Here is a 16,657-nt window from a genome sequence, read left to right as displayed (position 1 = left end):
TTATATCATCATAGCAGTTCAATTGCCAAGCATACACTGAAAACGCAAAGCAACATAACAACACAGTACCTGTTGACTCTAAAGATCCAAGTGACTTGTAAAAATGAAACCATTATATTCTGATAATAAAACCTTGCAAAGGAAACCATTAACCTTGAATAAAGCCATTCAAAAAATGTGTATTACATCACATGTTAAGGTGGTAGTCACAGTAAAGCTGTCAAATAAACAAAGAGAACCACAAACAATAAATTCATAGTCTTGTCCCTTTCAACAAAGATAAGAAGCATCGTCCGTGTCCAAGTCATAGCCAATATGTCAATAAAAGATAAAGTAATATCACAAAATACATGGATTTTTAATCAGCATAAAGATAACTAGTCATAACTAGAACCCAAAAGGCCAAAACTTGATCAAAACAAATAGCGAATTTTGCATGCTTATAAAGGTACAAAAGAAACCAATAACTCAGTAGCATGCCATAGATCTATAGAATCATGATTATACTAGCAAACCACAGCAAAGGTCAAGTCAACCGTCATTCTATCCAAAGCCTCGAAACAATCAACTGGCCTTAATAGACATTTACACTAGGTTAAAGGATACATTAGGCACCAGAGGACACAGCGATGGTGCAAAGTCATACACATTCTAAAGGTAAACCCAAAACTAAGTTAGGACTATCATTCGTATGGCAACAAGGACCATGCTCAACAACCTATCAACAAAACAAAGAACATAACCCTTCCTCATGACCACCTTCTAACAGAACTAATATAATACAACAGAAACAAATAGCCTGTAACTGCTTATGATCGAATATTATATAGAATGGTAAAGACCTATAAATGAAAAAGAAACATACCAGCTGCTAAAGGAAACCAGGAAACCAAACTGATAATTCGCAAAACCGGAAGTTAGCGGCAAGCCAGTCACCATCCATCTGGAGAGTGCCACAAGAACATCCTATCTAGCAGTACTCGAGCTCCTTTGATCTGCCCACTAAGAAAACCTATAAAATAGCCTTTCTAAATTCGTGTGTGTGTGTGTGTGTTAATAATGAGATCCGAAGTTCCTAACAAGTGGAATCAGAGCCAAGGTTAACGGATTCCAAGGTTCTGATTCACAAATCACACAAAGCCGTCATCCAGATTAGGGTTCCGGCCAAGACCGGCCACCACAGCACCCACCAACAACCAGAACAGCCAAATCAGTCGCCACACCCACCGATTAGGGTCGGACAAAGCTGATTTAAGCAGTATAAGGTCTGCTTTGATCAGAATCAGGTCTGATTTAGGCAGATTTAGGTCTAAATTTGGCAATTTAGGGTTCCGGCGAAATTGTTTTGGGCAGTTTCGGGTCTGATTTTGACAGACCAGGGTTCAGTTGGGCAGATTAGGGCTTGATTTGGCAAATTGGGGGTTTTTTTGGGGGTTGTTGAATTAACAGGAGGAAGAACTGGTTTTGGGGATAGCAAGGGTTGTTCCGGGAGTGTATTTCACAGCAGAAAAACAGAGACTGTTCACAGCAGGGGTTGTTTCTGGTCTCTTTGGGACGGCAGAGATTGTTTCAGGGCTGTTTTTTCCGGGACTGTTTTGGTCAGGTATCTTCAAACCAAGTTTAATTCTTTTTTTTTTTTGCCTAGTATAAGAACGGAAAAGCAAGACAGCTTGTTCTCGAGGCATAAGTTATTCCAACCAGAGCAGAAGAAGCGAACAGGAAAAATTCATCAAGCAGGAGGCTTTGAACTAGGTTACGCTTAGCTAGAAAAAAAAAAGGACAGAAGCAGGAGGCTCACTTGCTGTTATTTTATTATTTGGTTGTGGTGGATTTTGAGAAAGAATTTATGGGTAGTGAAGATTTTATTGTTTGGTTGTGGTGGATTTTGAGAAAGAATTTATGGGTAGTGAAGATTAGATCAAAATTTTCAGCACGGTGTGTTGATGTTGAGTTCTTTGCGGGCCTTGATTGGCTTGTTCATGATAAGAGGAGACCGCCGTGTTGCATGAAAAATAGGCAGTAAGGATCCGTCAAAGCAGGTGACTTTAGATTCGTCTTGTTTAGCAAGAAGAAAGAAAAACCAGTTGCCCCCCGTGGATTATTTCACACAGTTTAGTATGAGGTACCACGTTAAATCTTGGCGTTCCTCGTTCTTTCCTTTTCTGTTTATAGTCCAGATTCGTGTGTGTTTTAATAATTAGACCCGAAGTTCCTAACAACAAGGACCATGCTCAATAACCTATCAACAAAACAAAGAACATAACCCTTCCTCATGACCACCTTCTAACAGAAACTAATTGTCATACAACAGAAACAAAAAGCCTATAACTGCTTATGATCAAATTATTATATAGAATAATAAAGACCTACAAATGAAAAAGAAACATACCAACTGCTAAAAAAAACCAGGAAACCAAACTGATAATTCGCAACACCAGAAGTTAGCGGCAAGCCAGTCACCACCCATTTATGGAGTACCGCAAGAACATACTATCTAGCAAGTACTTGAGCTCCCTTTACCTACAAAATAGACATAAACCTAATAGAGGCCTATAAACCAATATATACAATAAGGACCTACAAAAGAAAAATATCACTAATTACCGATACTATATTTCCAAATCAGAGATAGACAATCAAAATCTGAAGAAGATCAGGAATACCCAGTAGAAAAGATGAAGTCAAAGTATTATCTGTCCAAAGCCTCTAAACAATAAGCCACCCATTAATTAGGATAGAAATTAGTTTATATGAAGCACCAGTGGAAGGGGACAAGGATGATTCAAAGTTGTACCCATTATACAAATTATGTCAAAACTTGATTAGGATTTCCGCCAGGATGGAAACAAAGACAATGCTCTACAACCTATACCAAAACAAAGAGCATAGATCTTTCACAAGCCACCTTATACAGAACACAAAAAATCCAGCTATTATCTAAGATTGAATCACTATATGCAATCAAAACTTACAAATGAACAAAGAGGACACCAACCATGCGAAGAGAGAGACCAGGACCTTAAGCAAATAATTCACAAAAACCGAACTCCCTTAATTCAGCTATATGAAAGGTATATCCTCGCATTGTAAGTCAAATAGAGTAAAGGTCTCAATCCAACGATGGGAAAGGTCAAACTTTACACGTTTAATTAGCACATCCAAGCAAACTTATAGTTAGACACTTCTATGAGAAGCTCAGACGCCCTATTCAAGAAGTCTAATTGACACTTCACCTGATTGTCCCTTCTGGCAAAGATACCAGGGCAGAACCCTTATGTATGCTACCTATGGAAGGACACAATACACCTGTGTCATCAAAATTATGGTAATGTACCATGTCAGCCTGCACCAAGTTAACTTGGAGATGACATCATGTAAACGAAAAAGTGAGCAGAAGTTGCAAAATGAGAGAACAAGTAAAAGAGTTTTAGCTACACAAGTATTCCATAGGTAATCAAATTAGCACGTGCCCATGCTCCATAGAACCCTACAAATTTAGCAAGATAGAAGTATAGAACATGATAAACATATATAGAAGTATAATTATCATAAAATTCACAAATATAGAGTACACACATACCAAAATGTTAAAAAAAAATAGAATATACGATGTGCTATTGTCTCCGTTGGATCTTCAATCCTACATGATCACTTCATTTAAAACCAATTCAATTTATAATTAACAGGCCTGTCAATGTAAGATTTACTCACAAAGAAGACTGGGAAAGCAAAGAAATACCAGAAGTAGCAAAGGAAGAAAGGCAACTTACCTGCTAAACTATGAAGATCTAATATGACCAATTAAACCGGCTAGAAAATATCCTGGAGAAATCCTTGACATCCAATACACCAGCCACAAAATTTTCCTAGAGACAACACATGAACCTTCTATTAATTACACAATGATAATGTTATCTAACAAAAAAGATACTTGATTATGCAAAAGATAAAGAAAGGTAAGAACATATTCAACAAAATCCACTACTCTTTACTATTTAGCTGATTTTCCTACAAACTTCTTTTCAAATATAGATATTGAGACAAACAGTCACCTATCACAAAAGGGGATCACTTACCTATCACAATAGGGGATCCTTGAGTGATCCTAATTACCAGTATGTCTAGTCATCAAGTCTTGTTTCAAATTTTTGCTGTCAACTCTATTTTCAAGACCATCCAATGGATTCTAGACATTATACCATTCATATGAAACAACAAACATAGAGGCTTCACATTCAAACTCTGCCAAGCCGTTCATAGTTTCCCATGTTACAAGTTGAAAGAGTCCATGTACCTCGCATTAAATAAAACCAATTAAAAACCATTTTGGCTGGTCTGGATCTTTATGATCAAGTAATTGCAAGTGATAAATGGTTAACAGTGCATGAAATTCATATTGTGGCCTAAATGACATGCCATACTAAGAAGAGAAAAACTCTGCAGGTGTCTTACATAATATGAAATTATCCATTTCCGGTCTATCTATTGAAACCAATTCCATATCCATGTTAATATAGCAAAGCAAGCACTTTATTAAGTATTTATGATGCGGTTAGTATTAAAATAAAATCTAGATGATATCGAACTGTCCATTTTTTTTTGTCTATCTATAGAAACTTGATCCCATGTTTTGCGTATCTCTAGTCTAAATGTTGCATGACATTATACTAACTACATGCATACTTCTAGTAGGGATCCCAAAAGCAATTGAAAATTTTAGTAGCATATGTAACCCCAACAATAGAACTGTCAAAATCACATTAAGCAAGGGAAATCAAAAGCAATTGCAATGCCCGCTACAAGAACAGCCTACATACACATGATCCACCCTCAAGTACAAGCCTCAAAGTACAGGAGAAGTTAAACATGTGTTCAGGTATTCTTATGCGGAAATACAAAAGCAATTGAAAATTTTAAAAATATATGTAACCCCATTATTGATGTCAAAAAACACATAAAGCAAGACAAGTAAAAGCTAAACTAATCCTTGCTACAACAACAACTTGGATACAATCGATCAACCCTCAACTACGATTATAGGACAAAAGCTGAAACGGGTGATTAGGTTTTATAGCTGGGAGATACAAAAGCAATTGAAAATTTTTAAAAAATATGTTACCCCGTCATTAAAAACATCAAAAACACATAAAGTTGGGGAAGTCAAAAGCTAAAGTAGTTCTCACTACAACAACAACCTGAATACACATGGTCAAACCCTCAAGTACAAGCCTCAAAGTACAAAAGCATTTGAAACCAGTGATTAGGAGTAATAGTAGTTGGAAAATACAAAAGCAATTGACAAGTTTAAAAACATATGTAACCCCATCATTAAAAACATCAAAAACACATAAAGCTGGGGAAGTCAAAAGCTAAAGCAATTTTCGCTACAACCACCACTTAAATACACATGATCCAACCTCAAGTACAAGCCTCAAAGTACAAGAGAATCTGAAACCAGTCATTAAGTGTTATCGTAGTTGGAAAATACTAAAGCGATTGACAAGTTTAAAAACATATGTAACCCCCCTATCAGAAATATCAAAAAAACATAAAGTTGGGAAGTCAAAAGCTAAAGCAATCTTTGCTACAACAACCACCTAAATACACACGATCAAACCTTCAAGTATAAGCCTCAAAGTACAAGAGAAGTTAAAACGAGTGATTATGTGTTATCATAGTTGGGAAATGCAACAGCAATTGAAAACTTTGAGGAAATGTAACCCCATTATTAAAAACATCAAAACCACAGAAAATGAGGACTTCAAAAGCTAAAGCAATCCCCCGCTAAAACAAGAACCTAAATACACACGATCAAACACCCAAAGTACAAGCCTCAAAGTACAAGAGCATTTAAAACGGGTGATTAGGTGTTATAGTAGTTGGCAAATACAAAAGCAGATGAAAATTTTAACATATGTAACCCCATTACTTAAAAACGTCAAAACCACATAAAGTCGGGGAGTTCAAAAGCTAGAGCAAACCCGGCTACACCAACAACCTACATACACATGATCATACTCTGAAGTACAAGCCTCAAAGTACAAGAGAATCTGAAATGAGTGTTTAGGTGTTCTTGTAGTTGGGGAATACCAAAGCAATTGAAAAGGTTATGCCAAATTTTGTTTGGGATTCCCACCCGGATGGAAGCAATGACCATGTTCTAGTTCTCGACAACCTAAAACTAAAATACAAAAGCATTAACCTTTTACAAGCCACCTTCTACACAAGACAGAAAATCCAGAGATTGTTTAAGATTGAATCACTATACACAATAAAAGCTTAAAATTAACGAGGACACCAACCATGAGAAGGGACCAGGAACCTAGACGAAGAATTATTGAACAATGATCTAATCCCATGTTTATGAGAATTTATTTTATTATTAATCGATTATCAAGAATTACTTAGATATGGGCAAACAAATTTCTGAATCGAGATCTAACAGACAAGTTGCAAAGCATATTCCCAGATACAGAAGATAACCTACTTGATCAAAATATATAGACATATAGATCAGAAAATTTACTTGTTAATATTGGTTGAATCCAAAGTACAGTAACTAAGGCAAGTAGGAGGAAGGATATCAGACACAGTCATACAATTGCAAAGAATCGAGATACTTTAAGAAACTGCAAGAAAGAACAATATGCGCATATATTATATAACTTTCTAGAAAACAAATAAATAAGAATAATATAATGCACACAAAGAATAACAGGGTACCCATATACATATTTAGTGAAAAAATAAAGCTAAGTGGTACTGCAACCAATTTTAATAAAAGTTTTGTAAAAAAGGCCTAATCTTGATAAAAAGAAGGAAAAGAATGTAATGTATGTTAAAAAAAAATCCCCTAATTCATTCTTTTGAGCCCTAAAACTAACATAACAGTAATACATTAACAAAAAAGCGAATTCGTACTCGTTTTAGAAAATTAAAACACAGAAAAAATGAAAGGAATGAAAAAGAATGTAATGTATGTTGATAATAAACTCAGATTATGATCGAACATTATCAAAAAGAAAAAAGTGAAAAATAATTTGTAAAAAAGCCCTGATCTTGATACATAAAAAATTGATGATCTTGATACATACAAAATCGATGGCCAATCAGAAGAAGAAAGAAAAGAACTTGTAGATGAAGATATGTGAACTGACCGTTGGTATGGGAGTCGATTTGGGCGGGGGCGCGTTTGTTTGGAGGGATGCTGAGAAACTGAGAATGAATACATACAGTATATATATAGGTCGGTGTATGTCGGTTTCAGGTACGCGTTGATTAAACGCGGGTAAAAAACTAAAAATATACTCATTCGAGTTAAACACGATTTTTGTTAACATCAAATTCATACTATTTTAAACGATTACATTTTTATTCTTAACAACGATTTAATAATAGTAGTTAGTAACTAGCATTCGAGAATCCAAGACTTTCGATGTTAAAAGAGATAGTATAGTTATTTTAAGGATTGAAGAATTTACGTTGGAAATTATTTCATTTAGGGTATTATAGGTATGTTAGATAGAAATGTTTAAATTAATGGATAAAAAACGAAAAACACTTTTGGTAATTTGGAGTTGTAATTTGATATTTGAGAAAGGTTCTTCTTTTATATAGGTGTATAGATAGTAGATATACATTATAAATTAGGGTTATTTACTGAAATGATACCTGGACTATCCATCATATTACTGATTTCATACTTATAACTTTAAAATTACTCTCATCATACCCCAACTTATCAATTCTCCACACGGACGATACCTGACCTGACGGGCGTCAGTTTGGCCGTTAAGTTGGGGTATGACTACGGTAAATTTTAAAGTTTTAGGTATGAAACCAGTAATATAGTGGATAGTCCATGTGTCATTTATGTAATTAACCATTATTATTATTATTATTATTATTATTATTATTATTATTATTATTATTATTATATTATTACTATAATTTTTTGTAAATCCTATTAATTTCTAATGGAAGTGATGTTATTATTATTATTATTATTATTATTATTATTATTATTATTATTATTATTATTATGGTTGTTGTTGTTTTAATTACACAAAGTATTATTTAGGAATAAATAATTTTAAAAAATACATTGATATTTTTTGTAAATATTTACTTTTATTTTATAAAAGAATACTTTATTTTTATAAAAAAATATTGTAAATATTTAGTTTTTTTTATTAAAAACTATTAATCAATCAAATTATAGATCCATGATGATTTTATTTATTTCAAATTTATTTATTTTTTATTTTAAAAAAAATAAGTAAATCGGAAGCAGTACATTAATTTCATGTAAAATATTGATAAATGAACGTGAAGTCTTGAATGGATACCACCACATGGAGTTGATTAAATCTGTTTTGAGCTGATTCAAACCTTACATAGTAGTTGTACAGGTACTAATGCAATACAAGAAATTATGATATTCTTTCCGGTTCACCCCTTTAAAAAAGAAGATTGAAAAATATTTTTTATAAAAATAAAAACTTTGTACTAAAAATGATCTTTTATAAAAGAAAATATTATTTTATTAAAAAATAAATTTTATAAATAATAGTTTTTGAAATATTAATAGTTTTTAATAAAAAATTAAATATTTACAATAACTTTTTTATAAAATTAAAGTATTTATTTATAAAATAAATATAAATATTTACAAAAAAAAAATATCAATGTACTTTGTGTAATTAAAACACAACAACAACAACAACAACCATAATAATAATAATAATAATAATAATAATAATAATAATAATAATAATAATAATTACATAAATGATATCTGAACTATCCACCATATTATTGGTTTCATACCTAAAACTTTAAAATTTACGGTAGTCATACCCCAACTTAACGGCCAAACGTACGTCCGTCAACTCATGTATCGTCCGAGTGAAAAATGGATAAGTTGGGGTATGATGAGAATAATTTTAAAGTTAGAGGTATGAAACCAGTAATATGATGGATAGTCTAGGTACCATTTCAGTAAATAACCCTATAAATTATTATAAATAATAAGTAAAGATATATTATGGTGAGAAAACCCTTTATATTTGGAGATATCACGGTCAACTAAGGACCAAATTTTCGGAAAACCTCTTTAAATTATATAATTTAATTTAATTTTGTTTAGATATACTTGACGTCATAAATAACATATTTTAAAAATAAAGTTAATGAATGGAAAGCGGCCAGCTGTGCCAAATAAGATTAATGAATGAGAAAATTTAGTTAAGACTTCAATTTTATATATAAAAAATAAAAGATTTGTTTAACCCTTACTCCAAATATCTCCTATAAAAGGAGAGATTTTCCTCCTTGAATGATCATTAAATTCTCCTAAAGATACACAAACTTTATTTGCCGATTACAAAGAACCCCAATTTTTCATATTGGACGGCAAGTATATGAGCATCACAACCAAGGGTGGACCGACATATAAGGTAGGGGTAGTCGGGGCTACAGATCCGTTTCGTCCGTGAAGTGAAAAAAATTTAAAATTTTTTATGTTACGTATTGGTGCTAAGGGTCTAAAAAAATAGGATACCAATCCAATAAAAAAAATTATATTTTATATATCCTTTAGGAAAAAAGAGGTGGAAATAAGTACTTACTAATAGCTTTTTAATTGTAAATACTTTTATATATAACTGTGGCCCAATTATAACCACACAATTATATTTTATACACGAGTTTGATTAAGTTGTTTCCTGAAGTTATTAAGGTGTTTAAGTATATTAAACTGGATAGTATCACTTTATCTAATCGGAAAACCGGAATCAAGCATCTGGTATTCTCACTTATCACAAAACACTTAATTTTGTTTTTTATTTTCACTTTTTTTTTAGAACGACATTTTAATCACAAATTACACGCATGTCAGGGATGAGACCCAGAACTCTCGATAAATCCCTATTAATCCACCCCTACGAATGTGAAAAGTGAGACTTTAACCCAAGTGAATCCTCCAAGGTCAAAGACCTTACCAATGGTCCACTAACCCCATTGGCATCTTTTATTTTCACTTGATGTTAGAAGTTTTAGGCCTTACAAATATTTATTATGAAGAAATTTTTTATTGTTAGTTGTTTTTCAATGAAAAAAAAAGATTATTATTATTATTATTATTATTATTAATATTATTATTATTATTATTATTATTATTATTATTATTATTAGTTTGATACAATCATGCATGTAAAGTTTTGTATTATTATTGTTGTTGTTATTATTATTATTTATCATATTGATGAAACAAGGGTGAGAATGATGAAGATGTTTTTATTTTTTGTTTTTTCATTTTTACAACTTATTTGTATCTTTTTAGTGAAAATTTATTCAATAAATAATACAAAAATATATAAAAAAAAATATAATTTTCCCATACGAAATATTTTATCTACACAACTAATTAACAAATGAATATAAATAAAACTTTAAAATTCTTAATAACTAGTTTTAGAATAAATTACACGGATGATACATGAAATATACATGAAATTACTTGTTTGATACCTCACGGGCACGACACGTGGCTTGACTTAACGGCCAAATAGACGGCCGTTAGTGATAGTTATGGTCCGAGTGGAAAAGTGAAACTTTGGATATAATCAGTGTGGAAAAGTGCAAGTTTAGATATGACCTGAGTGAAAATTCAAAAGGTTGTATCAAAAGAGTAATTTAGGGTATACTTTATGTACGATCCGTGTAATTTACTCTATATGTTATGTTATATAAATTATGCTACGGGTCCTTTGGAATCCTAAGTCCGCCACTATCACAACTTGTGTAAGCATGCTCTCTCACACAAATGTCACCATTCGACAAATAACAAACAATTCCGAGGTGTAAAGCGGCTTGGCCCTACCTTAAAAAAAAACGCCAACGAATCACCAAATTTATCTTCTATCCCCTCAAAATTGCACCCACCATTCGATGTACAATTAGTTTTCTTCCTTTTAACTAATTTCTAGATAAGTATAAAAACACACGCATACAGTTGACCAAAAGATCAAAATACCATACACAAATACTCCATGGGAGGGAGAAATAGAGAAGGTTCTTAAGTTTACAAGTTCATATAGACATCTCGTGGGGCTTACTCCAAAAGTTATGGTAAATAATACATTCGTACCACATGTGAAGAAATACAAACAAAGTAACAAACCAAAAAGTATATGGATTGCTATGTGGCCTACTCGATAAAACATTAAACGATGTATTTTAAAAGCAACCAAGAAAATGAAAATCCAGAATTTTTATGAAGAAGTTGAATATATAACCAGCTACGATATCGTGGACCTTCATTGGTACTTAATTTGTAAGATGAAAGTAGTCTTTCTGTAAGATTGGGCTTACTAAAACTTTAGCTTCAATGGCAAACAGTCATTCACCAGAAGTTGCTCATAGCAAAGAAACTTAATAAGAGCATGAGATGAAAGACAACTTATACTTCGGATACTTTGAATCGGATAACATCACAATATTTTGAGCAAAATCATGTTTTGGCTACATGATGCATGCATAAACACCCTAATTGAGCATATAGGAGTTTGAGCACTTCTTTTTTTCCCCTATGATTTACAATGTCCAGCAAGATATATGTTGTTCTCTTAGCTGGTATGTACAAAAAGAAATCAAAACTGGAAAATCTTGTTGATTTACAACTTCTACGTTGCAGGGTTGCATATACAGCTAGAGTGAAAGACTTGCAACTTCTTTTGTTGTAAGGTTAGGTATTTGATTGACTGAACTATTAAGCAGCCAACTTAACTACACTCGACCCAGACTCAATGAACTAAGCCAGCTGAACTACATGCAACCCAAACTCAAAAGGCTATTCTAATGCAACCTCCAAACCAGAATATGGTGTGATCATATACAAAAGACAACAAAACCATAGACTGAAAAGTTACTACTTGCAAACTTACTCTATGCATGCGCGAAAATCAAGTTTTGCTTCTTTTTTTTTTTCAAGATAAAACTAAAACATGGCAGTCATATTGTGTGTGTTTGTGTGTGTGTGTGTGTACATAATATCATAATATGCACATTAAAACCAAAGAATTAAAAGGTCAGCGACTCTGTAGAAAAGGTCAGACTGAAGCCAAAAACTCTAGACATTTTATCATCCAAAGGTATAGCAGAAAATTACAGCTCTTTTAGAACTTTTTTGAATATATAAGAGGGAACCGATTGGCGCGTCTTTCCACTTTAACAAATAACAAAATTACTCTTAAGTTGCCGGCTAGGTTAGGCTGCATCTAGGCAACTTACTCAAGTCGTTGTGCTTCATCGAACTCCCTTATTGAGAAACTTGGCTCCAACTTCCACCTGAAGATAATAGGAAAAATCAGGGAGACGCTGGGCAAACATCCTTCTCACTGCCATTTGTCAAACTGGTCATTAGGATCTTCACCCGAATTACTACTTAAAATGGATTAATGCCAGGGATTTCAGAAACTTTAAAAAGAGTTGATGATTTCAAGAAACAAGTCAGTTATTAATTCTCTGTGAATTATAATTTGATATGTTCAATCCAAGTGAGGCTTTAAGTTGTTCATAAGCTCAACACAAGTCAGAGCTTCTAACAGTCTTAGATTAAATAGCTCGGTTCATTAGAACCCTGCATATGTTTAATGACACCATTAAAAAAATGTAGCAAATCTGGTTTGACACACAAAAAAACACTAAGGTTCAGTGAGTTTCCTGTTGTTGGCAATCTATGTCCACAAATGCTCCATATGTATTTCACTATTTCCTGTTTCTCAGTGATATTTCGTTGTAGAAGACCTGAAATATGCAGGTTCAGAACATGTAAGTTTTTTTTCATATATTCGGAGAAGAATCAACTTGAAGAAACCATCCGGCTTTGGTCACTGCACACTATGACAATAAATGGTCTGTACTCTTAAAAATTTTAAAGAAGATTGCAGTTTGTTCAGTCAAACCATTGGAAGCCAGAGCTAAAAGCCATATTGGTCCAGTTCTGAGGTACTGACCAAATATGCTAAAAAGGAAAGACACATCTGCGTGTTTAAACCATCCGGATTTTAGCCATATTGGTCCAGTTCCACTTTAACAAACCATCCAGCTTATATGTAGTTAAACCGATTCCTGTTTCTCAGTGATAACTTAGAAGAAGCTGAAGAACTGGACCAAATTTGCCTGTTTAAACCATCGCTTTAACTACATATAAGCTGCGGATGAATTCAAATTTGGTCCAGTTCTTCAACTTCCTCTAAGTTATCTAGTTAGAATGAAATCACCACATCTGCCTTTCAGACAAGGAATTCAACATGTTAGTGCAAAAGAAGCTAAAATGGATTGAAGTCGAATAAAAGGGTAACCACACCCCTGGGCACCCCCACTAAACTGGTCCATGGCCAATACGGGGAGACAAATCACATTTTCCTGCAAACAAGGAAGGTGGTGCCATGGTTAGAGGCCTCGCTTATAGATTGTCCACCTTTTTACAGCTAGGACATGCACATGGGGATAAATGGATCAAGTATAGTTATTAAGATCAAGTATAGTTATTAAGATAACATGGATTACCTAAGAAGCCGTTATTCCTACAACCTTATGTAATGACCCACCTTCAAGCTTCTTATTCTGTAAACTAACTTCATTTTTCATGTAACATTTCGATTTACTTGATAGGCCATTGTACGAGCTGCCTCTGTTTTTCGTAAAGCCAAATAATCCTTGGAAAATACTCTGTTATAAATGAAAAATCATCATCATCAAGTAAAAATCAGAAAGGAATACGGAGATAAAACTAAATGAAAACTAATCAGTCATTATTTGCATTCCAAAACATTCGTAGTGACTACATCAGCTTCAGACTCGTTCACCCAAGCCATCAAGATGCATTGGATTTTCATAGGGTCAAAAATGACTCCGAGGCATAGTAATTTCCATAAATTTACCTCAATGTACCATGTGTCAAATCCTTTTGAGGAACATACTGTTCTTCCATACTTCCACAGGACTGTAAACACCAATCATGTATTAGTCTTTCGCATGATCAAGCAATCCCAGTTTTAATACATGCTTTACACGGTCAGCTGGGTCGCCGACAGATGTATCAACCCCATTCGTGCTGTCAACCCACACAGGAAAGAAATCAGGGCATCCCCATACAGCAGTGCCTGCAACCTTGTTAAGTGGCAGATCTGATCTAGTCCAATGAACAAAAATTCAAAGTTTACTAGAGTCACGTGATCCCTGTCTTCTCTTTCTGACTTCTCATTTTCGTTCTCCATTTCCCATCATCTGCAAGCTAGGTGGTGGTTGGGCCTCTACAGTCATCTGACTCAATCCCATCGGGCACATCTATTACTGGGTTACCAGTGTACTTAACCCATTCTCTTAGACAGGAAACAGATAAGTCTTTTGCTACAGCTAAATTTTGGACTTGACAGAACTCAAAGTAAAATCCTGTATGGAAATATAACAGGTTTATTTCCAGGGAGGACTATGACAGAACCAAAGTGGCAACGATTGATATCAAAGGGCTCCGTTGGAGAGGGTCTAGAAGAATCCAGTTGAATAACTCATATCACATATGCGCCTGCCATTTGACCAAAGAATGGACTAACTGGGTTGTGTACTTGTGTTTATAGAAGTTGTGGGGTATATTCCATTGTGGAAAAGAAAGAAGTAGCATGGAAAGGAAAGCAATTCGCCAAGCTATGAAAGAAGAGTTTCATTGATGGCCTTCTTGGGAATAGGCATGAAGCCAATCTCTCCTTTCTTCGGTGAATAATCAGTGAATAACCCTTCTTTGTCTCTACATAGTTATAAGAGCATCAAACATTCTTGATGACAAGTGGTATATGAAATATATCAAGCATATCGGAATAATCTGATTATAGGTGTGGGATAGTTTAGTGCCCCACACAGGTATAGCAGTGTATACCATACAATGACATCTACTACTGGATGGCTATACATACCAGCGTAATGTGTGCATGATGGATGTCCATATCAGATGACCGCATGTACCAAATTGCTAAAAAGCGCGGGTTCGAATACGTGCAAATGCCCCACCTTTCGGCGAGATATATGCCTACCCAATCCACTGGCGTTTTCATGATAGCAAGGTGCTCCCCTTTATTTGAATACTCACCTCACCAGTCCTCTGGGTAGTCACCGTCAGTCAGGATTGCAAGGTTCCAGACTGGAAGGAAAAATTTCTTCACGGGACTAAAGGGTCTCCATCTATTTACCCTTTATTATGTACCAATTTACTATGCATCCCAAACACACACTCTGAATCAGTAAAGGCAGAGATGTTTTTTACACCAAATGTAAAAAGGTTGTGATAAGGCTGCTTGCCAAACGCTGTTTAAAATAGGAGCTTGCCATAAACCAGGGTCATAGACATATAAAACAGTCATCAATAAACAAAAAGCTTTCAAGTACCCGTTAACATTGAAAATAACCATCATCTCTGCTTAAGACACAGCCAAAAGGTCAATAAAAGATAAACTAATACTGCCTCCGTCCTAATTTAATGTCCACTTTTATAAGTAAACAATTTGAATTCTCACTTCTAAAAGTGGCCCTGCATTCATGAAGAGATATCAGAACACGGCCTACTGAAAAACAGGGTAAATGCAACCTCCTTCAATTACGTAACCCAACACATCCTTACAAACACACACCCTCGCCACTGTGAAAGGCAAAATCACAATAACATAACCATAAGAAAAGGTTTCCCACAAAATCATACAAGGAAGTGTGAGAAATACAAGCCTGAATCTGAACTCAAAGAGGCAGCATTGCAAGATATCAAAGAAATCATAATCCACACTTGCAAAAAGAAAACCAGGAGCCAAAACCCACAAATGCTTATACAAACGACAAATATATACTAGCATCTTGTAATGACAACAATCAGATAATAAGAAATAAAAAAATATATACATTTGACCATACCTTTTGAACCATTACCATATCAGACTATTTTGTAGCTATAATGAGTAATGACAACCATGTCTAGTTGATGAGCTCACAAATTTTTTTGGGAAGACTTCTAGCGAAGATCACAATTACCACCTAAAAATGCAGGACCCTTAAGTGCAACTTATGTTGTAGTTGACATAGGCGACGCCAAAATGATATCTGTACCAACACTACACTAGCAGAAACAAGCAAGTATACAAGTTTTTAGTGAAAGCGTCCTACCTCTTTCATCCTCGCTTTGTCTGAGCGTGAATGTGGAACCTACCTCGTTACAGCAATGGTCTCAATCAACTCTTGTAAAAGGTTCTTTGCATGTCCTATTAGCAAAATCTAAAACGAAGACTATAATCCAAGCAAATTTTAAGTTAGAAGCTTCTATAACAAAGTCATACCTCCATTCCATCACTCAACCAGAGACTTGATATGGTTATTGCCTCTCAAAAAAGACACCAGAAACCCAACCATGATATACCCAAATAAGTTGCAAACCAACTGTGTCATCTTATAATATGCAAGCCACCGATGCCCAAGCTACAAAACACATATCCAAAAAAAGGTGCAACAGAAGGTAAACGCTATCAAAAATGCTCATGTGGCAATTGACATAAACTGGTCATGAAGTATATCGCATGTGCCACCAAGATTTTGAGGTAAAACAAAAACAAAGTAA

The 16,657-nt window shown here is 34.2% G+C and overlaps 1 pseudogene; it reads right to left on the bottom strand.

Moving 5' to 3' along the window:
- Positions 1-13,572: 13,572 nt before the first annotated feature.
- On the bottom strand, positions 13,573-16,385 carry LOC122591107 (annotated as a pseudogene).
- Positions 16,386-16,657: the final 272 nt, after the last annotated feature.

Source organism: Erigeron canadensis, chromosome 1 (assembly GCF_010389155.1).
Source record: "Erigeron canadensis isolate Cc75 chromosome 1, C_canadensis_v1, whole genome shotgun sequence".
Taxonomy (NCBI): Eukaryota; Viridiplantae; Streptophyta; class Magnoliopsida; order Asterales; family Asteraceae; genus Erigeron; species Erigeron canadensis.
Note: the sequence above shows the minus strand (reverse complement) of the source record. Positions and strands in the feature narration are given on the sequence as shown.